General features: G+C 39.1%; 1 protein-coding gene across 5 annotated transcripts in view; it reads right to left on the minus strand.

Annotated features, from left to right (window-relative positions):
* The window catches only part of LOC127419505 (calmodulin-binding transcription activator 1-like), a 647,690-nt gene that overhangs the window by 494,512 nt on the left and 134,022 nt on the right, over window positions 1–19,156 (minus strand). The gene's annotated exons all lie outside the window — the stretch shown is intronic.

Here is a 19,156-nt window from a genome sequence, read left to right on the forward strand (position 1 = left end):
TAACCCAATCAGGTACCGCAGGTGGCAGTGCTAAGAGAGTCATTAATGAGCCACTCTCCAGTCTACGAATAGCAGAGCTGCCTCACCATGGCAACCTTTTGGGTCCCAGCCGACTACACATGTCAGACTCTGTGCAGCCAACATTCAGTATTTGGCACGAATGACAGGTAATTAAGAAAAACAAACATACACACACTCACACACACAAGCGCTGGGAGAAAACACACATTTTCTGCAAAGCTGGCTGGCTACTTATCATGTGACACAGAGTGAAAAAGGTCTCATTAAATGCCTATCAATGTGACTGGAACTGAACAAGCTGTTGTGTGTTTATTATAAGCTTTAAATGACACTCCACCTATGACACAGAGAGAACGGCTTTTCTTCTCAGATAACACAGGCCTTAGAGATAGCTGTCGAATCTATTTTTGTCATCCTCAGGGGTGAAAAGAAACCGCAGTCATTCGCAGTGGGGGTAACTGTGGGTTGTTTGCACAAATGTGCCTGATTAAGCTGTATGATTACGATATAGCAAATGAGGCAAAATTCACTTTGGCCACTAAAAGGATTTTAGTATAGCAGCACATCAAGATGTAGCACTATTAGCACTAATACGGAAAAATAATTTCTTGCTCATATAACCCTCTCTGAGATCATTTTACCTATTGAAGCATGTGCCACCATGAGGAAGACCCAGCATAAAACTGAACAAAAGCACAGTCAAAGGCAGTGTTATTATGGGTAGTTAAAACTACAATGAAAACTAAATAAAAACACTTTGTTACAGGAAAAACTGTAACTAAACTAAAATACATTTTATGACTTGCAAACTAGGCAAATTAAAATAAAAATTACCACAAATTTAACTTTTTTTAATACACAATAGGTCTGTTCCAAAATTTAGTGAGCTGCCTTGCTGTCTCCTGCCTACATAGGCAGCTGTCTTCTATGGCAGCATCCTTACTGAAATGATGCCTCATAAGAGAGCGATTTGAACGGCCTACATAGGCAGCAACTCCATGCATCTTTCAAACAGTGCTCCTCACACACAGCACACGAGAGACGCAGCTCGCAACGGATTTCAACACAGGTGACGCAAGAGGAAAGACGCAATCCTCTAATGAGTATAAATATGCATAGCACACACACATTTTGGGTAAAATAGTAAAATAGTCGATTTTCTATGATTTTACACTATTTTTATAGATACTTTGCTGTATTGAAAGGATTGAGTATATTTATGATCCAAATTTCTCTCGCTTCGTCCGCCATCTTAGATTTATTTTTCCACCGAGTTCCTCACAGTGCATTCTGGGATCGCCTACCCTGAGAAGGATACATATGATGCTCTCTTAGAATTCGGCCAAAACGAGATATCTTATAAGGCAGCAAAATTAAAATGCCTAACTTTTGGAACAGCATTCGCGTCGGAAGCGCGCTTATGATGCCTTAAAATGCTGCCTCAGAAGGAAGCTCACTAGATTTGGGACAGACCCAATATATTATACATTTTGAAACCTTTAAAATCCACCTACATGAAAATGTAACACTGTTAAACACATACTGTGAACATTAAAATAACGAAATATACTGAAAAAATAAAACCAGTGTCAAACTAGAAACCACTGAAAAAAAACTCAAACTAAAAAAAAACACTGAAAGGACAAATTAAAAAAGTAGAACTGAACACCAAATATACTGAAAAAATAAAACCAGTCTGAAATTAGAAACAACTGAAAACATTTTTACATTTAAGGACATATTCAATATAAAAATAGAAATCAACACTCACTAAAAAATTTGAAACATCAATGATTCAAGAGGGAGAAGATGCGTGATGCATTATCTCCAATTTAAGCAGCATCTTTGATAAACTTTGCTTTATAAAGCATGACCTGTTTAAGTGCAGCAGGATAAGAGGAAATAATAATGAAAGAGCCGAATAGAACAACGGCATACTACATCAATAGACTAGTGATATACCTGGATCACTCCCAAAACCCCAAACTGCAGGGAGACTTTTAAGCAACCCCCCCACCTCTACCACCCCCTTTCTCTTTAAACTCCTGTCTTTGATCATCTTCCCTCTAAAGTAAAGACGCTTGCTGAATGCACCACAGAGAGTTCCAGCAACCGCCCAAGTCTTCCCCACCCCTCCGACATCCACAAACTGACACTCCACAACCTTCACGCCCAGGCCAAACTTTTCTCCAGCTCTGAGTAACAGTGTTCAAGGCTGCACATTACTCTGGTAGTGGTGTTTTACTATGGCAGGGTTTGGAATGCTTCTGTTGCCGACACAGGTGCTTTCTCGACCCATTTATTTACAACCTTCCCTTTGTATTGATCTACTCCGCTAAGCTCCTGGAGTAACTAGCATTCCCTCTTACTTGCACTGAGCACTTTTTGACCTCGGCCAATTAACAGGTACCATCTAATAGGAAAAGGGATATCTAAAAATCCCAAGTTGCTCTGTGGTCTGAGGAGTAAAAAAGTCTCTATCTGGACCAATATGTCATAACTCCCCATTCAATGCTTCACTTCACTTACTGTAACTTACTGTCTACAAGTATAGCACCTGTTGTGCAGAATATAACTCTAATATCAGTCACAACAATGACCAGTGAGCAGGCATTGGAAAACAGCTCCTATAAAAATCAATATAGTGAATAAATCTATTTTAATTATCTGCAAGCAAAACATCATAAAAACAGTTGCTGGGAAACACATACACCCAAATGGATAGATAAACACGTTGATTTTTTCCAACAAAGAGTAAATGCACATACTGAGGAATTACTGCCTGCCATTTTGCTAATGAGATAACAATGACTTGATGATGGCAAGGATATGTTCACATTTGCATTTCACATAAGGTGCTGATTATAAGAGGACTTTTGGGACTTGTGCGGTATAATTTTCTTCATTGTTTTTAAATTTTTTGAAAAGCAAATGGTACATAAGCCACTTTAATTAGTTTACTTATACTATTAAACATTTGGAAATTCATTAGTTCGGGAGATTTAAAAGTTGAACACACAAGAAAATGAGCAGATTAAGGACTCTGAACAGACTTTGGTATCACTTTCCCTCATTTTATTGCACAGATTTAGTGTGTTTCACAATTTCAAAGGTTTAAAAAAAACTCTTTTCCCTTTACTCATAAAACACGGTTGAGTTAGGAGAGAGTGAATCTCTTCAGCATGTTTTCGTGGGGTGGTCCCTCCCTCCACATGAGGTTTGGCTTTTAGTTTTAACACGATGATGGTCTCTGGTGGTGCTGAGTGGCAGGAGGCCTTCTCTTTACTTCTCATCTGGAAAAAAGCTTTATATTGTCTCAATGTCCACTTTAATGCACATTGGGAGGTCTGGAATTAAATTATGAACACCTCTTAACCAGACCCTAATCTCACCACCCTCATTGCAGGTAGGATGGGAACTAATGGACAGTCTCGCATCTCACCTTAAAAAAACAAATAGTAACTGTAAAATAAATAGTAAAAGTAAATAGTAATAGTAAAAAGAAACTGCAATAGTAGGCTTAGCTTTGGATGAATTTTAGACCACAGCTAATAGGAGTATTCTTGCCTAACTATGCATATGGGTTATGAGTAAGCTTAGCAAATTGGTTATGAGGTAGTTCTCCATAGTGGCAGACATGAATACGGGTCGATATGGGGAGTTTCTCTGGCACACTTGCACAGACATATATAACTCTGCTTGACAGGTGACCTTTATAGGCCACAGTCAGGGCTCCAAGCCTGTCAAGCTGTCTGAGAGCCATCTTAAAAGCTAGCATAAACGTCATGTGTCTGGCTTCCTTCCACTGACGTCTGCTTCCATTAACATCCTGGGGCCCAACATGCTTTGATTGGCAATTCTCTAATGTGAGCACCCTGGGATTGACTGCTGTGGTGTGGTGTGGAGGAAGTAGAAAGGTGTGGGGATGTGGTGTTGACCTCATCTGTGCTTCACAGAGAGAGGATCAATCTCTAACATGAGGGTGGCTAATTGTAAAACTTGTGGATATACTCAACACTGTGCCGCAAGTAGCTGTATTGTTTGCACAGGCATGCAGAGAGCAAAATCTGTGGTGTTTTGGGTACCATGGCAAACACACGGCTGCATGCAATTAGCTAGTGTTTATTTCCTACCTGCGTTTGTCAATCACTTGGGCTCAGAATTCTGACGAAGATGTCAGCATCGAACCCAAATGCTATTAACTAAAGTCAATAGAGCAGTGATCTGTGCTCCGCGTTCCTATTACTGGATAGGTGTGGATGCATGCTCCCTAATACCCCCTCCCCACCCAGCACACACGCACACACGGCTGCCTCCTGCCCAACTTAATTTATCTGACAGATAAGCAAGTGGATGAGGAGAGGAAGATGGCGTCAGACCAGGCATCACTGATAGGCCTGGCAGAATGAGTGACGCCGCTAATAGCTTCGTCCCAGTACCTCACCACAAGCTGCTTCTTTATCTGCAACCAACAAATTATTTGTTTGCTTGTAGGATGATAATATTTACCAGCTCGTAACATGTCAGACATAACAAATGTATTTGTGCATTTTGGGAAGATTCTTAGCGACGTGTTGAAAGGGGTGGCTATCTTGCAACTTGGCTTAAGCCATGGAATGTTTGAATTTACATACAGGGCATATGCTGTGGTACAAACTTTAAAATCATTAACGTGGAAGTTGGGAATTCTGACTTTCCGAGTTGAATGGAAAGCAGCATTAATGCGAGTTTGCTTTAAAAATCCCTAAATAGCTATTTTCTGTTTTTGGTTAACATTAGCCAATGGCCTATGTGGTCCATGTTAAATCAGCAGAAAATTCGCTTTAGAGGTAGAGCAAGTTATTACATTTTGATGAAAGATTAAGATGGTAAAAAAAAATATATATATACAGTATGTTTTGGTATAAAGTGCATTTATGAATGGTGCACAATAAGACCAGGAACATGTACAGTATTAAAGGGAAATTTCACCCATAAATGAAAATTCAGTCAGTGTTTACTCACCCCTGTGTTGTTATAATCCAATTTGACTTTCTTTTTCATAACACAGAGGGAGAAATTTTGAAAAAAATGTGCTCAGTGATGTCATGCAATGGCAGTTTATGGTGACCAACTTTTCAAGCTTCAAAAGGACACAAAAGTATATTTCAGAAGTCTAATACATTATTCAATGAGACTCTTGATTGTAACGAAATCATCTGATAAGGTTTGGTGAGAAAAAGTCTAATGTACTGTTTAGTGAAACTGTTGACAGACCGTTGCACTCCTTTGCGCGCGTTCATGAGACTGCACAAGACCAGTAGTTCACGCAGACCACTGGAGAAATGGGGTGTTCAAAAAACCACAGCGATACTAAACAACAGAACACAACACAGCTGCACACAAACTAGAGAACTGAACTAAAAAAAACTTGTCTGAAGAGTTTGTAGTCCTAAGAATATTTTTAACCGGAGTATTCAATCAAACAGACAGAGTAGCAGGAATGTCTGTCACCTGTTCTCCATTCTGAACCTCCATCTGAAGAGAGCAATACCTCCGCGAAACATTCGGTAGGTGTGACATTCTCTGCCAAAATCAAGTAGTTGTAACCGTCTCATGATATGCTGGCATCAATATACTGTAATGAGAGTTTTTGGACTGGTGCCAGTTAATAGCAGGCAGGGTTTCCCCGTACAATGCCAAAAATAGAAACCAAGTGAATGACAGAATGTTCTGTCACTTGTCACAGCTAATTAGGACAAAAACTCTGATTAACATATCAAAATATACCTTTTATCGCGTGTCGTTTGCCATCAGGTTAGGAAACGGTGTGACTGTGGCTGCCTTCAGCCTCCTCTGTCTATGGCTGCATCCGAATGGATGAAAATAAGGTGCTCTTCAAACTGTCCTGAGACAAGTTCCCTTAAGAGTTCCATTAATTCATAAACGCTGTCGGTTAAGCCGTTAACTGATTACGTTTTCGGATGCTGCCTATCTCTCAGTTTAACTGAGTACCCTGGCAATAAAAAAATAAGGCTTCTGAATTATACTTCTGTGTCTTTCTGAAGATTGAAGAGGTGGTCACCATAAACTGCCATTGGATGACATCAATGAGCACAACATTATTTTCACAATTTCTCCCTTTGTGTTAAGAAAAAGAGTCATATATGGTTATAAAAAAAACATGGGTGAGTAAACAACGACTGAATTTTCATTTTTGGGTGAACTGTCCCTTTAAGAAAGTAAATAGGGTCAGTTTTGATTTCATGCTGACTTTCGGAATTCTGTCCATAAATGTTTAACAGATACAGGTGACTACAATCCAATATTGAAATGATGGTTTTAAACAAAAGGGGAAAATCAGGTATAACTGAATACACTTCTAATATACAAGTAGAATACTCTGGAAACAGTTGATATAATGGACTTCCAGAAATCTAACAAGATGTTAAGAATGAAACGTATTACTCTGTTCTCTTTGGTCTTCTTCTTGCTGTGTTAAAGTGTGCTCTGTGGATTTAAGGTGCTGAGCTATGTAGACTGAGGGGTATATTGCTTTAATTGGGGACTTACTGATCTTGCAAGACAATTCAGTGCCACACATTATCATCAATGTTTCTGACACTTTTCTGCTGTGCAATCACAAAAATTATAATGGGGACAGCAGGTGATCCGTCATGACCAGCATCAAACCGTGTCCTAACCAGACGCAACGCCACGACGCGATAAAAGGTACCTTTTCCATGTTAAACAGAGTTTTTGTCCTAACCAGCCACGACAAACGACAGGGCTTTCTATTTTTGAAATGGTTTCTATTTCTGCGAAAATTAAAATTATTCTTATTGCAGTATATTAAGGTTGGCATCTCACTAGCCAGTTCACAACAACTTGTTTTTGGCCAAGGGTGTCACACGCCTACCGAATGTTGTGGTTGAGGTCTCGCTCTCTTCAGCCGGAGCTCTGTGACACACACACACACACACACACACACACACACACACTGATAGTTAGCTCAATAGTAGTGGGGAGACAAACCGGCTCATTCTAACTTTCTCTCCGCTTCCCTGTCACGTGGAGATCGGCAAAATAACAACAGGAGTACCGCGTGAATAAAACAAAACAATTGTACCAGACTAAAGGATGCGATTCATAAAGTAACTGTGTATGTGTGATTGTGTATTTATCCCCTCTGGGTTTGCTGTAGAAAGTGAAAGTCCATACAGAGCTGTGAGAAAATGAGTTGCGTTCAATAAACAGACTGTTTCGTCTGTGAATGTATGTAGTGTATTAATATAGTGGTGTCGCGTCGCGCCTGGTGTGAACAGACAGATTGTGTGTTACTGGAATCTTATCGCGTCGCGTCTGGTTAGGACAAGGTGTCAGAATGAATCTATCCACTCGGCCAGTGGGGGTTTGCTGAACTCTGAAAGCTTCATCTATAACAATTTAAAACTGGCACTTCCTGTTTGTCACTTCAGGTGCTGCACTAATAGTTTTAGTGAACTACAATGTTTGTTTTTACACTTATTTTGTTTTGGTTTCTGATTTTTAATGAGATAATGAGCACCTGGGACAGATTAAGCAACCGCAACAACTAGCAAAAACGTATACTCTTGAGTTTAAAGCAAAGAAAATATAGTTTTATCATTACAAATGTATGTTCTGTAAGTTAAGTTTCACTTCTTAAATAATACAGTTATGTCCATTTATTTTATTTTTTGGTAAGTAGCCATGTATAACATGGGTCATTAACATGAAATAAACCCTAACGGTGATCAGGCCCCCAACACGGTGTATCATTTTAATGGGATTTATTATGCGCTAATGACCAACTGAGGTGCATTATCTTGATTATTACATGCCTTCACAACCAAATAAATAAATAATTCTGTGTGAAATATAAATTTCAGTTGACATTATTTTGTTATGTGTAAAGAAGTAGACTATTGTCATGTGTATTTTGGTGATTCATGTTTTTCATGTCTTTTATTTTGAAAAGTGTATTTCCTGTTTTATGTCATGTGTTCCCTAGTCATGTGATGTCCTGTTTTCCCTCCATGTTCATGTGTCTTGTTTTCATTGGTTCATTGTTTGTTTATCTTGTTTAGAGTTCTGTTTGTTCATTGGCTTGTTCTCTCATGTCCAAGTATCTAAGCCCTCATGTTTTCCATTGTTGTTTGTCAGGTATTGTGTGTTAACGTGTCATGCAAAGTCCAAGTCAAGTCAAGTTTATGTTCATGTTTATAGTTAGGGTTTATTGGTTCTCACTTTATGTAAATAAATTGCACTTGGGTTCTTCATTTCATTGTCATCACCATTTCCAGTGCTAGCAGCCACTATGGAGTGATACGAGAGATATGAAACTAGCATAGCTACGTAGGAAATCGGTTGACTGGAACAACAGTAAATTTTACAGTTTAGTGTCATACAAAAACTTTAGGCCACAGGATGCCACAACTGACCAATCAGAATCAATTATTCCAGAGAGCTGTGTAATACATTGCAATACTAAAGATTCTATAGCAATAACATGTAACAATGTAAATGGTCCCTAAGGTTTCTCACAATAAAATGTAACCAACAGTATAGAGTTTAGCTTGTTACGAATAAAAAAAAAAAAAAAATGAAAACACAGAACACAACACTTGCTAACTGTTCTAAAACCAACTGTTAACTTGACAGCTTCCAAGGAAAGTTTTTTTTATTTTTTTTCTATTTCAACTTTACAAATTTTCCCTTTTACTGTTATGAATTGCTGGCTGCACTGTCATAATGTACCAATGCACCTGAGTTATATAAGGGTGGAGAGAAAGAAGAGAAGGAGAGCTTAGGTGGGCATATCATGTGGAAGCAAACTTTCCCTATCCTCTCAAGCTACTTTCACAGCTTGTCCTCTAGTGCTGTGCTAGGCTGAACTTGACTGGTGTGGCAAGGACTTAAAGTGTCAAAAGGGAGGAAGTCACTGTTCCCAGGTCTCCACCATCCTCCTCACTGGTGCGGTACTGCTGGTGGATGAATAATTAACAGCTTTGAAAGAGTTAAAACAGCATTTACATCACAGACTATTCCCTCTTATACCGGCTCTCATTGGGTATTCATGCCAGATCAGCACGGCACACCACTGGTGCCTTCCACATTAGTGTATTTCACAAAAAATGACACAGGCTTAAGGAGCAGAGAGCAGGAAGTGCTGAGGTGGCAGCACACTTCTTTACTCTGATTCACAGCAGAAGAAAAATGCTTTAAAACGAGACTAAATATACACTGCTGCACAGTAGTCTTTGCTGTGTGTGAGTGGATGTCAAAGCCCTGTACCCGCGCTGTCTTATTCACCATACCTCATTCCAGTGTGCTCTTATGACATTTTGCTCCTGGCAATTAAAAGGCAAAAACATTGTAAATATGAATTGGAAAAACTGCTATCCAGGCAGTTTCACAGTGTCTGTGTAATACATTGTGATCTGAATAAAAGCACAGCTTGGTCTAGCAATAAAATACAACTTGCTCATCAGACTGCGAAATCAAGTGCCGTAATTTGTGCAAATCAGGAGGGAGAGAGAGGACAACATAAAATTGCTGGAGGGTACACATAGGGAGGGGGACGGGGTCACAGGAAACATTGAAAGACTGCAAAGGAATAAAAAAGAGGATATGCGCAAAGAGAGAGAGAGAGAGAGAGAAGGGAAGAAGTGGAACAGAATGAGGGGAAACCGTTCTTTGCCAAAGCAACTCTGTGAGCCAAGCTGGAAATGTAGTATTTGATCACTGAATCTTTGGAATGGACCATATATATATATATAATAAACAAAAATTAGCAGAGGCAAATGGCATACCAAGCATTTAATTTGTCTCAGCATTGCCACAGAGGCAAGTGTAGCTAACTGGATATATCCCTTTTGATGCAGGATGAGAAACAGATTTGTTAGTACGTCACGACGAGCATCAAAACAACTAAACTGTGGTGAAAAGGGGATAGCTAATGTATAAAAACATATCTGATCAAAAAGACATTACCAAAAATGTGATTAAAACGATGTTCATAACAAAGAAAAATTACAGGGGCTGGATTGAATGCTGTGCTTTTAAGCTGTTAATTGATAGTGAGCAGGAACAGAACTCATTTGATTAAAACACTGTCTAATATAAATGACCATCATAAAATGCTAAGCATATTATCTCATGTCAGTTTGTTTTATGCCATTCTGTTTTAAAGAGTGAGATATTTATCTGAGTTAAATGGGATTTGATTACTGAAATAGGAGGGATTTTATTGTAAAATCTTTATCTGTTTTGAGTGAAATGCTAAGCATGTGCTTAAAAGGAAAGCTTAAGGAATTTAATAAAACCGCTATTTAATTTATAGCAAATTCCACAACTGTCAAAAAGCATAATTCAGTCTGCAAATATTTAAAGAGATGGCTTCAAAAAGATCCGTGCAAAATGTAGGAATAACAGCATTTGCAATTACAAACATTTTCTTGTGCAAGTTATAGCAGAAAACAGAAGGAAGTGGAGGGTGATTTAATTAGTGCCCTAATTCCTCTGTAATATTTTTCAGCGACATTGCTGCAGGAAACTGCTACTCCCAAATTACAGCGGCTCCAAATTGCCAGTGAGCAAAGCATGATACTCCACCTCGCCTGCCACCATGCACCAGTCTGCTCCAAATGAGGTGTGTCACTGTGTATCTCGTGCCTCACCTAACGAGCATACAGCCCATTGTGCATGTATACAGCCCCCCTGCACCTCACTACCAACTTGACACTTATGACAATAGTCCGTCAGAGCAGAGCCAGTAGGAGAGGAGAGCTGGTTGCACAATGATGGTGAGTATGGGGTACTTTAGTGCTGTATCGATACAATTGCATATCGATACTTTCTTTAATCAAACTGTACAAATATTATTTATTTGTGCATTCGTATCATTTCTTACATTTGAATAATATAGATTCAGGTCATGAAAATAAGCGTAAACTCTGAGCCTGCCATTTCTCAGTGCGGTCAGAGGTGCTTTGTCTCTCTCTGATGTTTGGCACAGTTTCAATTGTGTTCCAATTATGATATTGTGATGCACCACAATGTGACACTTGTATTGCAATGTGTATCGTATTGAGAGGTGGGTAGAGCAGACAAAAACTGTCCTCAAGTAAAAGTACAATTACTTTAAAAAATATTATTACTCAAGTAGAAGTAAAAATACTAACATTAATTACTTAAGTAAGAAAGTATCCAATTAAAAGAGTACTCAAGTAGTGAGTAACTCGTTACTTTCACAAATGACATAATGGACGTTAACTCCCCTATATAATACACATTTAACATGTATTACAGATATATTATTATTATTAATGGAAATTCTGTCATCATTCACCATTATGTTGTTCCAAACCCGTATGAATTTCTTTCTTCCATGCAACACAATAAGGAGATTTTAGACAGAATGTTTGCCTGAGTCACCATTTACTTTCAGTGAATGTGTTTTTTTTTTTTTTCACCTTAATTTAAAAGTGAATGGTGACTGAGACTGTCAGTCTCTAACATTCTCTCTAACATCTTTTGGGTTCCACAGAATACAGAAGGTCACACGGGTTTGGAACAACATGAGGGTAGTGGAATGATGACAAAATATTAAATTATGGCTGAGCTATCACTTTAAAGGGATAGTTCACACAAAAATGAAAATTCTCTCATCATTTAGTCATCCTCATTCTATCGCAGATGTGTATGACTTCCTTTATTCTGCAGAACACAAATTATGATTTTTAGAAGAATATTTCAGCTCTGTAAGTCAGTACAATGTACATGAATTTGTGCCAAAATTGTTATGCTCCAAAAAGCAAATAAAGGCATCATAAAAGTAATCCATATGACTCCAGTAGTTAAATTCATAACATCAAACGTGATATGATAGGTGTGGGTGAGAATGAAACAGATCAATATTTGTCATTTTTTGCTAGACATTCTTTTCCCTGCCCAGCAGGGGGTGATATTCGGAGAAGAATGTGAATCACCAAAAACAAAAGAAAAAGAATGTGAAAGTGATCTGTTTCTCATCCACACCTATCACATCGCTTCTGAAGATATTGATTTAACCACTGGAGTCTTATGGATTATTTTTATGCTGCCTTAAGTGATTTTTTTTTTCTTTTTTTTTGCTTTAAAATGTTGGCACCCTTTCACTTGCATTGTATGATGTTTCGAGCATATGGCAGAACCCCAAATTATGTATTAATAAGTCCAAAAGAGCTGAGAAATTCTTCTAAAAATCTTCATTTTAGTTCAGCAGATGAAAAAGTCATACACATCTGTCATGAGGGTGTGTACATGATAAATGAATTGTAATTTTTGTATGAACTATCCCTTTAAGGGCCCTTGTCAGATCTGGATGGATTTGTCAATAAGAAGAGAGGTTTGGGAACCTTTCTAGTAATTATTACGGTGAAAACATGAAAATGTCCCACAGGGACATTATACAGTATATAATGCTGAAATATAAACCAAAGCAAATTCATGCTTTATTGATGCCTACTTTCGCTATTTCATAGCTTTTAGTTGTTAGTTCAGTGTAGTTACAGTTTTCAGTGTCAAAAGAATTTAGATTATTAGTTCTGTACCACTCCCAATGCAGAGTCCATAGCCTGGGTAGGGAACCAACCCCGGTCACACAACACTCTTCACAATACGATCGCCTCTCGTCCGCACATCTCTCACGTGCGTGACTCGCTGTGCACGCACAGAAATGCTGTCTGTTCGCACTTCAGTTGTCAATCACATGAACGGCAGAGCAAAAGGCATGTACATTTAACTTGGACGTTTACATGGATTTATACAGTTAATCAGCCTGTAGCTGCCATAGTTTCCAGTACCCCCGTGAGGGCGCGGGGTAAATGCGTAAATACCGCTCATGACATGCGGGACGCAGGACAAAGCGCACTGATATATTATTGCTGCACTGATTTAAAAATGTACACTTAAAAACTGATGTCACAAGTGCCCATATTTACAGAATCACCCTGAAAATGACCATCACATGACACAGAAAAACCTGCGTTACCATTAGAGCCACGACTTACCTCAGCATGCTGCCTTAAGTTGGAGCTGCAATTTTAATCCTGAAATATCTGTTTGTCTTGGTGTTAAATGAAGGCATTGCATGACAAAACTATTCTTTTTTTCACTGTGCATAGCGAAGAAAGTGTTTCAGTGATGTACTCGCGCACAGCTGTGTGAACTTCCGCTGTCATAAAAGTCCATTCAATAATCTCTCAATAAACTGCGCATTCATTAAAATTAAACCCAGTAATGTAACAACAGGAACGCTGCCCGCTGTAAAGAAGTAAAAGTAAAAAAAATTTCATTAGAAATTTACTTGAGTGAGAGTAAAAAATACCCTCTTTTAAACCTACTCAAAGTATTTTTTTTTTCAAAAAGTTACTCAAGTAAATGTAACGAAGTAAATGTAGCGTGTTACTACCCACCTCTAATCATATTGTGAGGTAGTTGCAGATAACTAGCCCTAGTATGGAGTGAATTGTATGAGAAAAGGGGAAGGGTACTTGTGCAAGTGGCCAAAGGCAAATTGAGCGTATACTAAACTTACTTTAGAGTCTCATCAAGGAAAATTAATTAATGTTGGACTATATCCTTGGCACACAGTTCCAATATTGCCTAAAAGGTCTTGATGTAGCACAATGCAAAATGTGCACTGGCTGTGCTGAAAACTATTGACATAAGAAGGGTAAACTGAAGAAGGGAGGGGAATCGTTGATACGCTGACACAAAGCTTCTGAAAACCTATGTACATACAGTATAAAGTTACTGTAATAATTATTTAGCCCTCTGTGCTGTGTTTTGGGCAAAGCTAGTTCATTGCCATTGCTGCCTTTTAGGGAGCTTGCATTGACTGCCACACAGCAGTGCTGAGCTAGAATAAATGAGATATTTCAGGCTTTGTGTGAGGGAGATGGATGCAGGCAGCATGGGAGATGAAGCCGATACATCTTTGTGTGTGTAATCTCTAAAGACCCCAGTAATTGAATTTCCACAACTTTCTTGTTTGCGCCACAACAAAGGAAATTAGATAAAACAAAAGAAAGAAAAGCAAATATGGCACCAAAAAAAGAAAAGCAGTATATAAATGTAATAGAAAAAAGCTTTCACATTCAAATGCACAAGGGGCAAATGAAGCAAACACATAAACTAAACACAAAGCGTTCATTCTTGATGCACCGACATCACTTAAATGAACAGGCCATTTCTCATCTCCTTAGTTTAATTCTTTAAGCTCTGCTGATGAATCAACAAGACTGTGCTGTTGTAACTTAACCTAATGGTGAAACAAGACCTGTGTGACTGACACGAGGTCAGAGAACAAGTTGCTCTGGGGTACGAAAACGCTAGTATTGCTGAACTCATTTACATTACTAATTGCTCTGAGAGGTATGAAGATGAAAACAGAGACAATAGACAGGGCTACGAGAACGTGGATACTTGTCTGTTTCTAGATGCTTCTCTCCTTGAATCAGAGCCTGTGGAGTGATACATCCACTATTCAGCATCAGGATGTCCTCCTCCTGCAGGCTGTGTTATCAAATCCATATTAGTAGCAGGTCACGGCACAGACTCCCTCACTCAGCAGTTTTAGCCTACACTGTATCTCGCCATCACTGTTTTCACTGCCTCCGTCACCCATTCTCTCTTATCTATTATTCCCTCTGGATACTGATAGCTAGGAATTACTCTCAGGCCTTTTTTAAAGTGCACTATCTGTCAATAAACATCTCTAATTTGATTTAAGTTGAGCACAAATGTGGCACACCACTACAATAGCAACATTATGCCTTGCAACATTCAATAAGTGCCAATACTGTGCTTTGAAACGAGCTTTGTGTAACTTCTCCTAAACCCAGAGCCCTAAAAGGTTTCTATTACAAACTCACATTGTGGGATACCCTGCACTAATATTACAATAGCCTCAACACAGTTTCAAACACCTTTGAAAGAGACGAGGGGAGCACAAAAACTGGAATTACACAGAGTAATATCAGTATTATGAATTCTGAATGCACTTTCAGAGGGGGGTGGTTTAAAATGTGTTGCCTTCATCCTCTGACAGCTAGTCGGGACACTGATGATGCTGCCACCAGCTCTATCGCTCATCCTGCCATAATGGTGAAGCAATTACAGATAAGGTGACTCTCCACACAGGCATCTGCTGTGCAAATATCTAAATCACATGCTGGGATGCTTCTGGATCCCCCTAATAGAAAGCATCACGCTCTTCCCATTTGCCATTCTACAGCACACACAGTGGTGAGCAAGATGTGCGCTGTATTTAAAGGAAGTGATCATTGTATTCAATTTGTTCATATGCTGGGAAATGTGCGCATTTTCCTGAAAATAGTCCAAGATTTATAAGAAATTTCCTGAGGCAAACTAAGAATGATGGAATGTAAATGAAAAGGACACCATATCTAATATTTTCTAATGAAAACAATGCAGTAGACGTCTATTCAGTGCATTGTTCTGCTCTAAGACCTTTCCAAAAGTTTTGGAAAAAAACATTTTCGATGTTTTGTCAGCTGAACGATCAAAACCAAGGTATACAACAGCACAACCCACTTAACAGAAGGTACATCTATTCCCCAACCTCATTTCATTCATGTTAAATTAAACATGGCATCTCCTACCCTGAGTCTACTGAATTAAATGTGATCCAGGGGAATGAGTGTGGCAGACGGGAATACCCCACTTTTCCCTTGAAGAGTGTGTGGTAACAAATAAACAAGAGGAGGAAGCCATTTAATTCCTGTGATCTACACGGTAGAAGTGGGCCAGCCCCTGGAAAGAGTCTGTCCAGTGTAGAAAGGGCATAAATATGGGAATAAAATGTATCATGCATATTAAACAGCAAGGCATGGCATGGAAAATACAGGGCGCATTAAAAAGTAGAACGTGTATGCAAAACAAAAGTGAGGGAAGAGGCCATAAAACTAGGAAAGCCCTGGCTGATGCCAGCCTGCCCCATCTGGGAGATAAAAATGAGTGATTCCGCTCCGCATCTCCATCCAACTGCATCCCTTTAGTGCTCAGAAGGCACGCGAGAGTGAGTCAAAAGACGGAAGGGAAATTTAATGCAAAAAAAAATAAAGGCAGCTCTCTACCAAGTTCATCTCAGCTGAATTCAACTGGATGCTGAAGAGCGCATTCATTCTTAGTCTCTGGTTGTTGCAAATAAACATCCTCCCAGTCCCAGGGCTCATGTATCTTCTAGGGTTCCTCATACTGAGTACAAAGACAGAATAATTACAAAGATAAACAAGGTGAATATACACTGGTCCTGCCTAAAACACACCTTGCTTACAAGATGTCTTCCCCATAGCCATTCTCAATCTCCCTAATTGGGTTTACACATACGAAAACACACCTACTTTGGGGAAATAAAAAAAAAAAAAGTCTCATATACTGAATTCTCTGTCAAGATGACTATAATCATCCATAACTATATTTCTACTTGCACTCCCCTAATGTTTAGTATTTGTGAGGTTAGGGGGCCTCTGGTTTTATATGGCATGAGTGAGCCCTGCCGGGTGATTTATATTGCTGCTTCGAATCAATGGAAACAGAGCCAAAGTGCTGCCACTAAATCAATTTATCCACTTGTCAACACAATCCAAAGTAACCCTTTCGTTTTTCAATTAGTCACACGCATAATTGGACTTCACAAGTTTTAATAGTGAGAAGTGATTAGGCATCAGAGGTTGGCAGGTGCTAGCATGGCAGCTTGTCCCCATTTTGCACTTGCAGAGTAATGTGTGAAGACAGCCTACAACCCCCACACAGAGCACAGAGGCTCACAGTTTGCCTCAGTACACTGGCCAGCATGCAAGGGTCCTCCATGGAGACCCATGGATGGATGTCTCTGGAACCATGGTGCCGCTAAACATCAACACAGGCTAACTGTAGCACCAGGAAACCCAAATTGAGGCCTAGCGCTAGTCTTCGGGGTCAATTTTAAAGGGATAGTTCAATCAAAACATGAAAATTCATAATTCATTTACTCACTGTGATGTTCCAAATCTTTATGACTTTCGTCCATGTGATACAAAAGGAGATTTTAGGCAGCATGTTAGTCTCAGTCAACATTCACTTTCTTACCTGGATCGACAGTGCTCTCCAGAACAGGTGAAATACCATTTTTCCAAGTGACCTTATAGAAAACGACAGCCACCCTGTGGGGCCCATCACGGGCCAAAGGGAAATTGCCCTGTTTTTCAGCTCTCTCTATCCTACTGCTAGTGAAAATGGGCTTTATCTGTGGGACTCTGCAGGCCACATGAATAATGCCCCCTTTCCACCTGTGGCCTCTGTGAATTCCATCAGGGTGTTTAATGGGAAGTGATGTATTTTTAATTACCACATCTTGGAATGAAGAGGTTTGGAAAGGGAAACACTTAGATAAGCTTTGGGAAGTTCAACAGATGTAACTTGGCCCGGAGCTGAATATGTACAGTTGATGGGATCAATTCATTTTCCCCAAGGTGACATGAAACTTCCAAAGAGATGTCAGATAATTACCAATACAGAGAGGATATTAATCTGAAATTAATGCACACCCATTTGATTAAGTGAGACAGGCAATGCAGATCCGTGTGTTTGAGTTTAATTCCTGCGACATTAATCCTACGCTTGCAGGGAAATCTGTCTGCAATGTAGAATCTATGCAGCATTCTCAGAGAGAACACAGAGATGAGAAGATAAAAAAGAGCCTTTATAATGCAAGGAAAAGTAAATAACTCTCTCATGTGGAGCTAAACTATCAGTACAGCACACAATAATGATTTCTTTTGTTTTCAGCAAGTTGTTTGGGCCTGCTGAAGATGTAAGAAGAAGAACAATGATCCTTCAACAGAAATGAAGGAGACCTTTGAATGCACTCCAACAGGTGTATAAATAGTTCTGTCAGAATTTATTTATGAGACTTAAGATGTGGTTTGAATATAGTACGCAATGTTCTGTCTGTATTTGTTTGTCTCAATTGGTGGTTAAGGAGGCAGCAATTGAGCTGGCTTTCATTTGCAATGGATAGACTTGCATAGGAAACAATCCTCTCTCTCTCTCTCTCTCTCCAATTTTTTTTTATTTTTTATTTTTTTTAAATAGTGTCACACTGGAGCAAAAAAACAATGGCTTCATTAAAAGAGCTAAATCTCAGCATTACAAATTGATCTGAATCCAATAAGTGTTTGCATGAAAATCATCCAAATCAGCTCTAGATCTTTTGGGACACGGACATTTCTTTCCCAACATTGAAAATATTTACTCTCAGTGTATTTGTCAATGCTTCTTAGGATTGTCTTTTGCTAAGGTGTGATACACATCCATACAGTACATACACCTGACAGGAAAGGATGTGCTAAGGCAGTGGTTCTCAAAGTCTGGGGCGACCCCCAGAAGTATTGTAAAAGGGGTGCAGAAGACTTCCCCATTCTCAAATCTCATTCACTTTCACACAATCCAAAAAACTGTGACAATAAGGAGTTTCACTATTAACCATGATTAAAAATTACATGTTAATGTCTTACAGTATGTATGTGCATAGGTGATAAGAGCAGCTGTTGCAAATGCAATGGTTACGGATGTGTCCGCATGGTTCTTGGGCAGGTATCACGGACTGAACATGAACTTTTAAGTCACGTGTCACTGAGGCTTACACACAAACTCCAAAATATAAGAGAGAAATTCGATCTACCAGACTCATATCCACCAAAAAAGCTACTTTAATCTGCTGTTTGGGAGCATTTGAATGACTGACTGAAGACTATTGGAGTCATAAAGCCAAAGATACACATATTTCAAACTGGACAGGAGGATGTTCCACTAGTCGTCCAACAAACAACCAGTGAGTTTAATATTTTTTTCTGTGGTGCTTTTAAAAGGATGACATGAGATGCAACTTCTTGTAATGTTTAGCATGCTGACAGCACACAGTGCTTTTGCGTGTAGTTACTATCAGCATGGTAAACTTTGAGAAGTTGCGTCACCGCATTCAACAATAAATGTCAATTTTAGCCATTACTGGACTTGATTTAAGCAATGTTCCCGTTATTATGCATAGTCCACAGTTTTTTTTTTTTTTGTTTTTTTTTTGGTGAGT

Source organism: Myxocyprinus asiaticus, chromosome 28 (assembly GCF_019703515.2).
Source record: "Myxocyprinus asiaticus isolate MX2 ecotype Aquarium Trade chromosome 28, UBuf_Myxa_2, whole genome shotgun sequence".
In the NCBI taxonomy this organism is placed as follows: domain Eukaryota; kingdom Metazoa; phylum Chordata; class Actinopteri; order Cypriniformes; family Catostomidae; genus Myxocyprinus; species Myxocyprinus asiaticus.